The sequence below is a fragment of the Capsicum annuum genome, chromosome 4 (genome assembly GCF_002878395.1).
Source record: "Capsicum annuum cultivar UCD-10X-F1 chromosome 4, UCD10Xv1.1, whole genome shotgun sequence".
Lineage (NCBI taxonomy): Eukaryota > Viridiplantae > Streptophyta > Magnoliopsida > Solanales > Solanaceae > Capsicum > Capsicum annuum.
Window position 1 is genome coordinate 2,996,441 of NC_061114.1, and position 15,480 is coordinate 3,011,920.

General features: G+C 35.5%; 1 pseudogene; it reads right to left on the reverse strand.

The window, feature by feature from the left end:
- Window positions 1-1,469: 1,469 nt before the first annotated feature.
- On the reverse strand, window positions 1,470-5,474 carry LOC124897594 (annotated as a pseudogene).
- Window positions 5,475-15,480: the final 10,006 nt, after the last annotated feature.

The following is a 15,480-nucleotide window of genomic DNA, read 5'->3' on the forward strand; positions in this document are numbered from 1 at the left end:
GTGTATATGTTTTATGAATTAGTACATAAGTATATCTATATATAATGTAATGTATATATATTGTAGTATATTTTATAAGTAGTAGTATATATACATTGAATGGTGCGTATATATGAGTAATTGACTAATTGTGTATATGTGTATATATTTTTCAAATTCTAATGTAGTATATACTATATATATAGTGTATATATATTATTTAACGTATTTATAATGTATATAGGTGGGTATATGTAATGTATATTGAAAGAAAGTTTTTTTTTTTTATATTTTTGACCGGGTTTGACCGGGTTGGGTTAAGTGGGCCGAGTTAGGGTGGTTTTTAATTTTTTTACTGTTTGGTCCGGCCCGGCCCGGCCCATCTAGCATCAAAACCGGCCCTCAACCCGATTAAAATAGAAGGGCCGGTTCTGAATTGACCCAACCCGACCCGTTTGACACCCATACCTGAGAGTGAGCAAAATTTATTGGGGATTTTGATTTGAAAAGAGGATAAACTAATGGTGATAACTCAATGTAATAAAAGTAAACTTACAACTCGATTATTCGTCAGAGATAGATATGTCTAACTGTTTAATTCGAAATATAGATGGGGAAAACCATGAAGGCTTCATCCAAAACGGACAATATCGCACCATGAAAAAGTATAGCTAAATATTTTTCAAACTAGACTAGTGGGTAACTATAAGCTGGGAATGGAGGGAATAAATCTTTTTGGTTGTTGAAAATGCCAGGGTCCCGACTCGGGTCATGACAAAGTCCATCTCTCCTTGCAACACTTTTTCTGTGATGAAGTAGTAATGTATTTCCACATGCTTAGTCCATCTGCCTATCTTAATTACTAGCTGCAAGTGCAAGTAAAATCCGGAGGGTAGTAAGCTTTGCCACTGGTAGATGATGTAGACAAAGACTTAACCAAAGTAGTTTTGTTGTGTTATCACACAAAGCCATGCTGGGTATAAAAGTAAAAAAGCCTTACTCCCTAGTGACGCGTTTTAAAGCCGTGCAGGCGTGAGCCCAGAGCAGACAATATCACTAGTGGACGGGCTAAGGGGCGTCTCTCGAGCCTTCGTGGCTCGGGATGCCCATCGCGGCGAGGGCGTCGGCTCGGGTCGTGACAATCTTGTAGATAATATTGTTCAATATGATGCAGACAAAGACCTAACAAAAGTAGCTTTGTTGTGTTATCACACAAAGATCACATTGTATATGATGTAGACATGTTTGGTTCTCATTTCTTAGGTCTAAAGTAGTGAACTCTATATCCAGTCCTAGAACAATAAATTTCTAGACTATATTGCAATCTCTGATATAGAAGAGTTTAGATGATATCCAGTCCTACATCATATATCTGTATTTTTTGTCCCAAAAAAAAAAAAACAAATTCAATTGAACTCGTTAAGAGCGGAGGACATTAAACCAAGAAAGATAATGAATTGTGAGTGGAAATATATCGTATTTTCCAAGTGTTGATGAGAAATTTCAAACAAATCCCTTTCACTTCCAAATAAATAAAAAGATATAGTTCATTATCTATATAGTCTTGCCACTTTATCATTATCACAAAATAAAGTTCACTGAAATTAAATTTAATAGCAAAATGAAAAAGGGCATGGATTAATTTAATTTAATTCAGACAAAAATCATATAGTATGTGATGCAGATATGTTTGGCTTATCATTTCTCATCTTTAAACTAGTGGAGCATATCCAGTCTTAGACTACTAATATATTTTGAACTACACTTTTCATAACATTAAAGTCACAAAATTCTCCAAGTCAATGCACAAAATTCTTGCTATAGAAGTTTCAAAGAAAGCTGCATAACATAAATTCATTCAATTTGATGTAAAATCTCAAAGCTTGCAAAAGAAAAAAATAGGAAAAAAAAACAAAACAAAGTAAACTGCTTTTTAGTTCATGAACCGGCAAATCCTTATACTTGATTAGACATCTATTTATGTGGACTTATTTTATTAAAAATGAATACTTTATTGGATCAATAATTGATCTAGTCAAGAATATTAAGTAGCCAAAAGAGTAGGAGAATGTCATTCTCAAACATTACATACGATTAAGTCATGTAATCGAATGCCTTTTTTCGGTTTTATAAGACAAGATTGAGGGATAATTTTTCGAAACCATCATCATGAAATCGGTGTAGAATAAGCCTTGCATGTAAAATATTACAATAAACCACTACAAGTCTTGCGTGTAAAATAAGGCGAATGACTTTCAAGTCAATGAGTCTTCATCTTAAATTAATAAGTGTAGTTATTATGTGTTTGGCTAATGATGTTAGTATGTGTAGTCATATGAACAAATCTATCAAAAACTAATCAAAGATGCCCTGAACATGGATAATGGAACGTTGAATAACTTAGTTTGAAATTTCTTTCAACCGATTTTAAATTTTCGAATCAAATTAAATTTCAAATAATTAAATACATTTCATTGGTCCCAAAAGAAAAGAAAAAAGAGCAGAGAAAAATGAAGTCAAGTCAAGAGAGACTTTGTAAGTCTTGCTATGGAAATTTCATATGAAAATTATAACTCACAAATCCATGTCTCTTTGAATTTTCGTTTGATGTTACTACTCATTAACAGAACGTATTCTTTACTCTAATCATCAACCATGCTGTGTAGTTAGTTTGAACTATAAAGAAATACCCTTTTTTCTTATTCTCCTTAAAGAGAAAAAGGGGTAGATCTTTTAATAGATGATAGCTCTAAATTTGGTGTTGCTCCCCAAAGTAAAAAAGGAAAATAAAAATTCAAGTTTTAGTAAGCTTGAAAAATATAAAGAAGAACAAATGTAGATGCAGACATCTCTCAAAATTAAGCTTAATAGTGAACAATAGGAGTAACCAACTCCACCACGCCAACGTCTTCTTATCCTTGACATCAGAAAATTGAAAAATAAGATAGTGAGCGTCAAGCACTTATCAATAAGAGTATCGATTAGTTGTTGTTATTGAAAAAAAAAAAAAAACGAAAACTAATATATTACCGTAGAACTTAGCTTGAATACCTGTATATTGTCTAGACGCGATTATTTCTTCTTCTATAATTCCTTTGCCTTCGCTGCTTCTTTCTCCTTCCCATCAAAATTTTGTGTTTCAGATCTTCAATGATTCTTGCTAGCCATTTCATATTTCCAGTTGAGATCATGATATATATTATGGATAATCCGTTCCATATACCCCATAAGAGCGGCTTTCCAAAAATCATTCAGAAATTCAGAGTTGCTTTCTTCATCTAGCGCAGATCCAGTATGAGTTTTCCGTGATGCTGAATCATGACCGTCGTTACCGCAACCTTTTGAAAGTGGGAATCCGCGTAATCCATCATTACCTTCATATGAATTGTTCTCAAAGGTAGGAAATTGAGGCCCTTGAGGAATGCATCCTTCGAGATGATTATAGGAAAGATTTAAGACTTCAAGAAATGTAAGAGAAGCGAATTGTGCTGGTATCTCTCCTACAGGATAGTTATCTGACAGGTCCAATGATTCCGAGTGATGGCGGAATATGACCTTGCAATCCATTATGAGATAAATTTAGTAGGCGAAGTGCAATGAGGTCACCTATGATACTTAGAATATGTCCTTCAAATTTATTGTTTGAAACATCAGTAGTGGTGTACAAAAACAAGATTGTCACAACTTCATGCTCCATTCCCTTTGTTACGACAGCTATGGAGTTTTCGTAATACCCATTTTCTTCATCACTTGGTGCCTTCTTTGATGGATCAATTTTCCTCATGGATCTGAGATGTTGAAACAAACTCGTCGGTAAGTTTCCCGTGAAGGCATTGGAAGAGAGATCTAACAATCGAAGCTCAAGAAACATGTATTCACTTCCTAAAGTTATAATGGGTCCATGCAACTTATTCAATGTCAAGCTTAAAACTCGCAGCTCAGGAAGAGTTCCCAACCACATTGGAAATGTATCATTCAGAAGATTGTCTCCTAAATCAAGAACTTCCAGTAGTTGGCACTTTTCCAAGGATCGTGGAATTTTTCCCTCTAGCTTATTTCCATGCAAATTGAAGCTTCCGAGTGCACTTCCAATGCTAAAAGTTGTTGGAAGAGTACCGGAAAGATTGTTGTGCTGCATATCAAGAACCTCAAGATGACCACTCATGTTGCCAAAAATTGCGGAATTGCTCCAATTAGATTGTTTCTACCCAAATCTAGAATTTGTAGTGATGTTAAATTGCAAATAGACGACGGGAGCTCTCCACTGAGATTACTATGTGACATCATCACATACTGGAGGCCAATGATATTACCCAAACATTGAAGAATTTTTCCCTTCAAGTTGTTTCTCGACAAATGCAGGAGTGTCTGTGATGTCAAATTACAAATAAATGAAGGAATTCCCTCAGGCGTCAGATTGTTGTCGTCGAGAAACAGAGTGTGCAAGTTTCTCAAATTGTCAATAGAAAACGGAATTGGGCCATTGAGTTGATTAGTGGATAATGTCAGATCATTGAGGTTTATCAGATTCCCCAATTCACTAGGAATTGGGCCAGAGAGGTTATTCTCATAAAGATTCAAAAGGGTCAAGTCGTTCAAATTCCCCAATGAAGCAGGACTAGAACCATTAAGAGAGTTGGTACTCAAAGATAGTTCTGTAAGAGACCTTAGGTAACCTATCTCTTCCGGAATGGAACCATTTAAATGATTGTCAAAGATGTGGAGGGTCTGAAGCCTAGCTAGTGAGCCGATTTGTGGTGGGATTGTGCCTGAAATCTGGTTGATGGACAAGTCAAGATAGATAAGATTAGTGAGATTACCGATCTCCGGTGGAATGGTGCCAGATAGATTGTTCATGCTAAGTTCAAAATATTCAAGAAAACGGAGGGATGAAAACGGAAAATCATAGAGGGTACCAATGACTCTAGAATTTGAAATATTCAACCTGTTTATCCTACCATTAAAGCAAATAACTCCGTACCAGTCGTTGCATGCATCAGAACTTGGTTGCCATGAAGCCAGTAAGGAATTATTCTGGTTCTTGAAAGTAGATTTCCATTTAAGCAGAGCTGTTGCTTCCTCGGTGGAAGCAAAAGTAATTGTAAAGAGAGTGAAAAACTGAAGTAATAACGAGAATATTTTGTTGTGAAGCATCATTATATACTGCTAATTAAGTGATTGTGAGTCGATTATTTTGTTTGTTGATGGATGTAATTGATGCATGGTATACTACTTATGTAGTAGTAAACCTGCACAAGTCTTGCGTGTCGTATAGGGCGTAGCATCAGAAAGACTTCCAATTCAATGAGTCTTCGTCTTAAAGCTTGATTAGCTCATCTTGAAAATGAGCTGATGGTCCCAAATCTCTTTTCGGAGGTGATGGTTATCACACCCCTTTTTGACCAAAAAAAGATATGTATTTTAAGTTCGAAACGATTTTATTATTAAGGTGATAAAAATGAAAAATTTGTTTCGAAAAAAAAAAGGATTATTTACATTTTTTTTTCTTATTCAGAGTCGCCACTTGGCATAATCCGGTGTGTCAAGTCACCTTTGGAAAATCCTTTTCGAAATGGTTTGACTCTAAAAACTGATCCGCGAACAGAGATTCTTGCTAAGGAATTCTGTTGATCGAGGGGAAGGTGTTAGGCACCCCTCGATCCCGTGGTTCGACCACGGTCGCTTGGTGGAGTGTATCGGCTATTTTGGCATTACAAAGGTATAAACCACACAAAACACATAAAACAATCAATCAAACACACAAAACAAAACAAAAGAAATCCAAAATATAATGTCTAGTCCAATTATACAGTCCAAAATAGAAAAATGCAAAAATAAATCTTATCTAACCTACACTAATACTAACTACGCTCCCGTGCTTTACCCGACGCCTCGGGCCTTCCTCACGAACGTCTTCGCCAACATGATACGTCGGGACATTCCCCGGTGAATAAATACATCAATCTTCGGGACATTCCCCGGCCAAATGAATACATTCCAATCCGTAAACATAAATCAACACATTTCGACAAAACACTTTTATCATTCAACGATTGCAAGTCCTACTTTTGCCTACCCGTACCTACTCTTTACCTATCCAATTCGACCTATTATGACACTATCACGATCAACGACGTCAATGAATCAAAGTAAATTAACATTAGCTTTTTATCAATTTTTCAATTTCCAACCCCCAAATAACTTATTCCGCTTCTCGAATAAGATATTATTTCATCACACAATTCATGATTGAGAGGACTCACAACGAATCAAAACAAGCAAATATTCACAAACCAATACTCAAACATCATCAACAATTCACATACCGAATCACGTTCCATAATCATATAAGAATTAAAAGAGACAGAGGAAAGAATTGAACCTCAATGCCGCTTTCAAGTATTATTCGATTAAACGAGATGAAATCCGCACCGGAACCTCAAATCGAACCTCAAACATGAATTCCAAATCCAACCTCGGTATTGAAAAATAAGGAACGGAATGATTCGATTCCTTCCGAGTACTTTCGATTGATTTATAAAGGGAATAAAGAGTCGTCCCGAAAATCCTCAACGACCAACAAATCTCCACTATCAACCGACTCCGAAAACGGAATATTCCCAAAAAATTCAGTCCAAACGGAAATCCACGGGCACGAATCGAGCAACCCGAGAACCAAAAATATCAAACAAAAACTTGGGAAATCTGTGAAACCGGAGCTAATGGAACTCCGGCGAGCTCAGAAAGAACAGAAAAAGAAGAATCAGATCAAATTCCGAGCGGTTTCCGGCGAGACATCACCGGAACAGTCCACCACCGCCAACTCTCTCTCTTTCTTCAATCTTTCTCACCTTCTCGATTCGTATTTTCTCCGGAAACCTCACTCCCCGATTTTAATTTCTCTCTGTTCCCCGTCTCTCCCCTTATCTCTCTCGGTTCTCTCTCGCGTCTCTCACTCTCGATCTTTCCTCTCTTTCACTTCTCGCCGATTGTGTATTGGTGAGTGTGTATTCTCAATTAGGTGTGTGGAAATTCTGAGTAAGCAGTGAGGATCTGTGAGTGTATCGTCTGTCGAAGAAAAGAAAATGGGTTGTCTATCGCAGTCCCGGTTTCCAGTGAGTGTGTGTGTGCGTGAATAGTGAAGAAGAAGTTGTATATGTATGGGTAGGGTAAGGTGTGGGGTGGTGATGTGTTGTCCAAAATTGACAGGAGGAGTGGTTAATTTTGTTACCAAAAGAATAATTGAGGATTAGATTTGTTAGTGGATTTGCTATTTATTTTTTTTTGTATTTTTGTGGGGTATAATCACATGGGTAAGGGTGTATGATAAAGTGAGGTAAAAATGAATAAAATTGGATATCAGGGAGGGATGAAATTAGGTGTCTACATCATGCCCAGTAGACAACCGGATAGAATTTTGTCCCGACTATTATTTAAAGGAAGAAACAAAAGAAAGAAGGATAACCGGGTCTTGACTTAGGACATCCTACCTATCCAAGTTATGAGGGAATCGAGTGACAGGTATCTCAAAGGATTGGAAAGAGATGGACTATACTGAGTTGGAGAGTCGAGTGAGGTTCCATCGAGGTTCCGGTCCACGGCTCTGTCATTACATTAAAATGAAAATTACAAGTTAAAGCATAAATGAAATTACAAAAATCCTATCTATACAGCTTCTTTTGGACTCTTGACTTGAGTTTCATCAGCCTATTCTTCAGGCGGGCTCCTGACTTGCTATTTCTTTAACTTGTTACTTGCCTTTCAATTTCTTCACCCTGTTCTCCAGGCGGGTTCCTGACTTGATATTTCATCAACTTGTTGCTATGCTTTCAACTTCTTCACCCTATTCTGCAGGCGGGCTCTTTCGTCCCATTACTGTTGCTGGTGTGTTGGTCGGATATGATAGGTTTCAGACAAATAAAAAGTCAAATGATTTTTCAATCTGCCATAGTTACGGTGATGACTGAGTTATCCGATATGCATTTGCTGGTGATAGGTAGCATGTATTCAATACACAAGTTAGCCCGAAAACACCACTGTTACTAAAAAAGACTATCAAAGCGGAGAAATTAGGGAAGTATTTATCTCCATATGCTTGTTTGTATGTGTTTGAACTTTCTTCATTCATATTAATCAATTCCAAGTTTGAATAGACATGTTGAACTATTCAAATCGTCTCATGCCTGAAATGTGAGGATTCATAATATATTTGTGTTTCGTGTCTGAGAAAAATGAGTTTAACTGAACTCTTTGTTAATGGGATGCACCTCCCTAAAAAAGATTAAGAGCGGAGGAAATTAAATCAAGAAACCATCATGTTAAACGATTTTGAGTTGATAATTTTTTTTGTTGATGAAATTGGTGCAGGATACACTATTTATATTGTAATAAACTGATACAAGCCTTGCGTGTAAACTAAGGCGTAGAATCAGAATGACTTTAAAGTCAATGAATCTTCGTTTTGTTGAATAATCATCTCCATATGCTTGTTTGTATGTGTTTGAACTTTCTTCATATTAAATTTAATAGCAAAATGAAAAAGGGCAAGGAATAATTCAATTTAATTCAGATAAAAATCATATAGTATGTGATGCAGATATGTTTGGCTTATCATTTCTCATGTTTAAACTAGTGGAGCATATCCGGTCTTAGACTAACATTATCTCTAATATATTTTGAACTATACTTACTTTTCATAACATTAGTCACAAAATTCTTGCTATAGAAATTTCAAAGAAAGCTGCATCACAAAAATTCATTCAATTTGATGTAAAATTTCAAAACTTACAAAAAAAAAAAAAAAAAGGCAAATCCTTATACTTGATTAGACAGTTATTTATGTGGATCGATTATATTAAAAAGAGAATACTTTACATTGATCTAATCAAGCATATTTAAGCAGCTAAAGAGTAGGAAAATGAAGTCAAGAAAGGCTGTATGAAAATTTCCTTTGAAAACTACAACAAACAAATTCATATCTCTTTGAATTTTCATTTGACAGAACGTATTTTTTACTCTAAGCCTTACCGACATGTTAGCTCATCTTTATGGCATGCTTAGCTTCCAATGGATTGCAATTATGTGTGTTGAGGAAATTTCCCATGAAAATGGAAAAAATCACATATTGGAAAACTATTTTCCTTTCAAACCTTTTTTTTTCTTCCACTTGATCACACATGATATCTTGAATCATTGTGAAATATGGTGGAATGAATGATATCCCTTTACCTTAATAGAAAGTTTTAGATTAGAGCTTCGAGAATTTAAAAAAAAAACTTTGATATGAGAAGGACTTTCCATTTCAATGTTCCTTACGTGGTGAGTCAAACCTCTACTTAACAACATCCTTTGTCCGAACACCTTTTGGTTGCTACAACCAAATGTCATGGCGGAGTTAGGATTTTCACTAAAGAGTTTGAAATATGAAAACGTAAACATGTTAAGAAGCTAAAGAGATTTAATATCTATGATATATATATATATGTATATATATAAAACAATTTTGAACGTACATAAATAATATAACTTTTTGCCTGGTTTAACGTAACTTACTTGGCTCTGCCCCTATCCATTGCTACTCTAGAAAACATACAATATTACGGGAATTCAAGATAGAAATTGACCGTCACCAGTAAAGCGAAAGTTCGGATAGTTTGAGCTAGTAAGATTCCATACATATAACATAAAAAATCAATTTCAATTAGAACTCGCTCGCTACAGAAAAATGTTGTTATAGAGAAATCTGACAGTAAAATGTACCTAGTAATTTCAAGTAAACTTTATTAATTTAATCACAAATATGAGTTTATTTCTGCTTGCCAAAACAAATATGGTTTGAAATTATAAATTAAATAGCTTGAGCTATTGTCTTCCTTTTGGGATTATGTGACAAGACATTCAAAGTTGAGCATATGAACTTGAAAAATATATTAAGTTAATAAAGTTTAATTAGATTAATATAAATGTAGATGCAGACATCTCTCAAAAATAAAACTTAATAGTGAAAATGGGAGGAACCAACTCCACTGCATGCGCCAAACACTTGACGTCTGAAATCTGAAAAATAAGATAGTGAGTGTCAAACACTTATTAATAAGAAAAATATTGTCAAACACTTATTAATAAGAAAAATATACTTCGGAGAGAGTATCGATTAGTTGTTGTTATTGAAAAAAAACATGAAAATTAAACTAATATATTAGTGTAGAACTTAGCTTGAATACCTGTAAGTTCTAGAATCGATTATTTCTTCTTCTCTAATTCCTTTGCCTTCTCTGCTTCTTTCTCCTTCCCATCATAATTTTGTGTTCCAGCTCTTCAATGATTCTTACAAGCCATTTCATATATCATATTTCCCTCAGAGAATCTTGAAGGGGAGCCTTGGAGTAACTGGTAAAGTTGCTGTCATGTGACCAGGAGGTCACGGGTTCAAGCCTTGGAAACAGCCTCTGGAAGAAATGCAAGGTAAGGCTGTGTATGATACCCTTCCGCGGACACCATGCATAAGGATAGCTTTAGTGCATTGGGCTGCCCTTTTTTTAGAATCTTGAAGGGTTGAACTCGTTAGCATCGTTACCCCATATCGCTTGATCGTGATGAATGCTAGAATTGGAATCAAGACTACTTCGGTCCCTAGGGGGATCTTCCATCCCCCGAGATCCACGTCAGCCTTTGCTCGTCTGATAGTCGCGACTATCGGAGGGTAAAGGCGCAAGGACTCATTGAGAATCATGCTCAACTACAACATCAAATCACAACCCAAATTAAAAACAAAAAAAAAAACAAAAAAATCTCAAATTCATAAAAGTAAATTGTTTTATGACAATGTCAGCTTTTCAAAAACTAATTGGCACTGGAGCAATATTGTACTCCCTCCGTTTCAAAAGAAGTGAATTGTTGGAGTATTTATTGGTGTTTCAAAATAAGTAAATCATTGAATTTTTTTTTCAAATTTACCCTTATGATATGACAACCAATTAACTTTTGAAAAGATATTACAATGTCAATTTTTTCTTTTTTTTTGGGTAAAAATGAAAAGTTGTGTTAAATTTATGTCTTTAAAGTTTTTTCCTTAATCTTTGTGTCAAAATCCAACAATTCATTTATTATGAAACGGAGGGATTACTTAGCTTTTACTGTAATGGAATCTACACTATTAGTAGTACTACAACTCTTTGTCTATTAACAAATTAATAATTTAATTTCCATTTTGAGTGAATAAAAGATTAAATAAATATAGTAGTACTCTTGTCATTTTCAAAATTCTGTAAAATGCAATACAGAATTTTTATAGGGAAGATTAATATTAGACGGAAGGCTATCTTCAGACAGATGTTGGGAGCGTTACAAGTCGCATTTCTTCAAACAGGCGTTTTTCTCTACAGGGTATATATTTGTAGGGTTTAGTTAAAAGAAAATTAATAGAAAGGGTATTTTAGTAATTTCACTTTAAGTTTTTGAGTTGATAATTTTAAGGTAGTATAGAGTATAGATATAGATATATAAAATTTAATAATTACATATAATAATAGAGTTTTGTTTTTTTTCGCTATGAAATTTTTTTTTGAATAAAGGTGATGCATGCACGATTTTCCACGTAAATGTTATATGTGAATTTTATGAAACCTTTTTATTTTTTAAATTTGAGATTTTTAGAAATGGGATATTGGCATATGCTTCTAGAACAATTCCTAAGTTTTTTTTTCTTCCCTTTTATATAACTTTCTTAGTTCTCTTTATTTTATGCTCTCACAATCACAAAAAATATGTGTTTTGATTCTGTTCTCTTTATTGTATATATTCACTCAACAAATGACATTTTTGTTGTTTGATATGTTTATATAACAACTTTAAATTTATCAATATAAATATAGATATATGTTATAAATACTGTGGGTTGTGGGTGCTTGTTATGAATTCGGTCATGGGCTTTGGACTTGGGCCTGAGATGAAGTTACAGCCCAACAAAAGAGTGGATTTCCTTTGGGATCCGGATTAGGCAAACACGTTAAATGGGAGCAGTTCCTACTGAAGAGAGGATGCAAATTATGTTGAAGGCTTAGTCTATATCCTCTCATCTCCCCTTCAATAGTCTATTATCTCATCTCCTTCTAATTACCTTCTCCCTCTATTACTCGTAGATTTCCCATTAGCGTTTGTCCATTGTTACTTTGTCAATCGAATTCTTATTTGTATTCGGATTTGGAAGTATAATAAATATATTAGAGTTGTGTGAAATTGAGGTTCTTACATTGGTGCTTTCATCGATCGTACTCCTGTTGCAGTGACGGTCCTCGATAAGTTCAGCGGCGTTGACCCAGACGGGTGGATTCGTCGTGCCACACAGTATTTTGCCAACCTCAGCTTCCCCGAGAAGGACTGGCTGCAAGACTTGCTCCCTTCTATCTCGATGGTGCTTCTTATGATTGGTTCCAATGGTTGTATCGCAATAAGCAATTTTTTGATTGGAAGCATTTCACTGAGAAATTGAGAATTCATTTTCGAAATAGCTCTAACATGAGGTATAACCATGTCGACATTTCCCTTCATTTGCTGCAAAAGTTCGATGAGAGTTACTTTTCTATGCTCAGCAACTTGACAATGTGCATCGTGCACTATCGGCTTGCTCCCAGCTAGCCACTACAAATATCGGGGTTTCAGGTGTACACTCGTCTTGCAAAGATGAGGAGGATTTCGACTTGTCTAAGCCTGTCAAATATTCTCCTGCCTCTACAGATTTAATAACCGAGATTGACAAGTCAGTAAAGGGCTTTTCCGCAAAACATGAGGGCCAGGTGTTTGATGATTTGTCTCAACGAATTGAGCATATATTTCCAAAGTTATCCCTTACGGATGATAATTTCGGGAATATGGGTCGGGTTGTCAACAAACATCAAGAGTCAGAGTTTGAATATTGTGGAAAATTAGATTTTAATATTGGAACCTGTGAACTTCCTTTGATGATTGAGAATGAAAAAGGCAATGTCACAACATACCACGATGAAGAGAACTCCAACACTTATGTGGGGCAGGTATTTGCTAATTTTTGTTATGGACCTGAGTACTCTTTGGTTGAACATGAAGTACTTGAGTCACTATGGGAAAGAAGTCCTCTCTTAATTTTTGTTAGTATCTTGATGCCTGATCATATATCTATACACCTTCCTTTTGATCCCGGTGCACCTATTTTGTTCAAGTGTGGGCCTCGGCAATTTGGTATACGTCGTAGATATGCAGGTATTTCACTAAATTTGGAAACAAAAGTTGCCAACTATGTTTGACCAAATTGCTTATCCAACTGCTGGTATATTAAATATCTCCCTTAGCTACTTATCTAAGGATGAAGTAGGCTGAAATATTGGTTCTTTCTCTGTTATGCTCTATTGTTTTGTCCAGAACCATCAAGTTGTGCAGTACTTTAACGGTGCAACTTTATTGGATAGTTCAGTTGTCCATTTGAACCAACTTGGCTCGGGAATGTTCCAGGAGATTCTTGAACTGTTCATAGTTGGATTAGAGTTACCATTTGATCCTTGCTCTAATTTACTTACTATATTTCTAAGAGTTATAAGAAATTCTGTGTATTGTGTTGCTTTGGGCGATTTGGATCATGATAAGTTAATTATGTCAACCTTGTGGAATTCTTGCAATTGGATTGATACGGGACAGGAGCGTAATGTTCCAGTATCTTGTTGTCTAAATCGAGAGAGCTTGGTAGTGAGGAGAAAATAAAGGTGGTGTTGAAGGCATTTGTTGCACGATACTCAGAACGGATGCAACATATTTTGGTCAACAAAGATGTTGGGCTCTTGTTTGCCATGTTTGGTGTAGTTCATATATCAAGGTGAACTTCGCCGTATCTTATTTTGGGTCTCGGTCCTTTTCTTGATTCTGATATGTTTGTGAGGTTTCCTGGATTCATTCATGTTATGCTTTCAGCATATGCTCCTCTACTTGTGTATGTCAATTTGTTGTTGTTTTTGGCCACACAAATATGGATTGGAAAACAGCTTGCAACTCCCTATCATGAAGATGTTTAACACACTACTCACTAGTTCTGGCAATTATTCAAGGGAGTTGCAAGCTGTTTTTATATATCAATTATGTTGTACGATGCTTGCAGCATTTGGATCAAAAAGATTTCCAAACCATCATCACTCATATGCTTTTACAACAGCAGGAACCGAGGAGTCCTATGGTTATTGCATATTGCTACCTGATGAACATCAAATCCAAATATGCACCATCAAACTTTGGTCACAATTTAACTTACTTTTTGTTGGATTCCTTGTCTTGAACCTTGAGGACAAGGTTCTTATTGAGGATGGGGGTATTGTTGTGAATTCGGTCATGGGCTTTGGACTTGGGCCTGGGGTGAAGTTACAGCCCAACAAAAGAGTGGATTTCCTTTGGGATCCGGGATAGGCAAACACCTTAAATGGGAGTAGTTCCCTACTGAAGAAAGGATGCAAATTATGTTGAAGCTTCGGCTTAGTCTATATCCTCTCATCTCTCCTTCAATGGTCTATTATCTCATCTCCTTCTAATTACCTTCTCCCTCTGTTACTCGTAGATTTTCCATTAGCGTTTGTCTATTGTTATTTTGTCAATCGAATTCTTATTTGTATTCGGATTTGGAAGTATAATATATATATTAGAGTTGTTTGAAATTGAGGTTGTTACAGTGCTCGAGACGTTCAAACACACATATTAACACCCAAAGTTTTAAGGTTTTGCCTGGAAATCAAAGAACCTAGCTGTCTTCTTGGTTTCATGGTTACTTTTTTTCATCTTATATCAATTTTTATACATTTCTTATATGATTATACCTATTTTATATCGGAATTAACGGATGCCGGAGCACCACATTTTTTAACTCAGGTCTGACCCTAGATGGAAAGAGAATGAAATGCACCGACACTTCATAACAACTTGCATATTCCCTGACAGGGGCGGAGCCACCATATGATTAGGGGGTTCAACCAAACCCCCTTCGACTGAAAATTATATTATTTATACATTGTTAAAATTATTTTTTATGTATATATAGTTGATGTTGAACCCCTTCGACTAGTTCGTGTGCTTACTTCATTTCGATTTCGAACCCCCTTGCCCTATTGCTTGTTCACGGCCCATTAACTCTTGTCAACCTACTAACTACTTGTCTGATCAACTTAGTATAATATTCGTATTGGGCTGGACTTGATTCATAACAGTTTTTAGTTCTTGTTCCTTATCTTAACTCTTTTCAATATTTAAAAATTTTGAAAAATCTAAAATCTCGGATACATTGTATTGATCCTGATACATTGCGTTATCCGAAAATCTGAAATCCCGGATGCATTACTAAATCTCAGATATATTGTGTTCGTCCATATACATTGTGTTTTACTCACGATACATACTGTCTCGGATACATTACTTAATTTTCTGCCATGGGCAGAGCTACTCTTTGACGAGGGGTTCATCCAAACCCCCTTTGGTGAAAAATTATAGTAATAT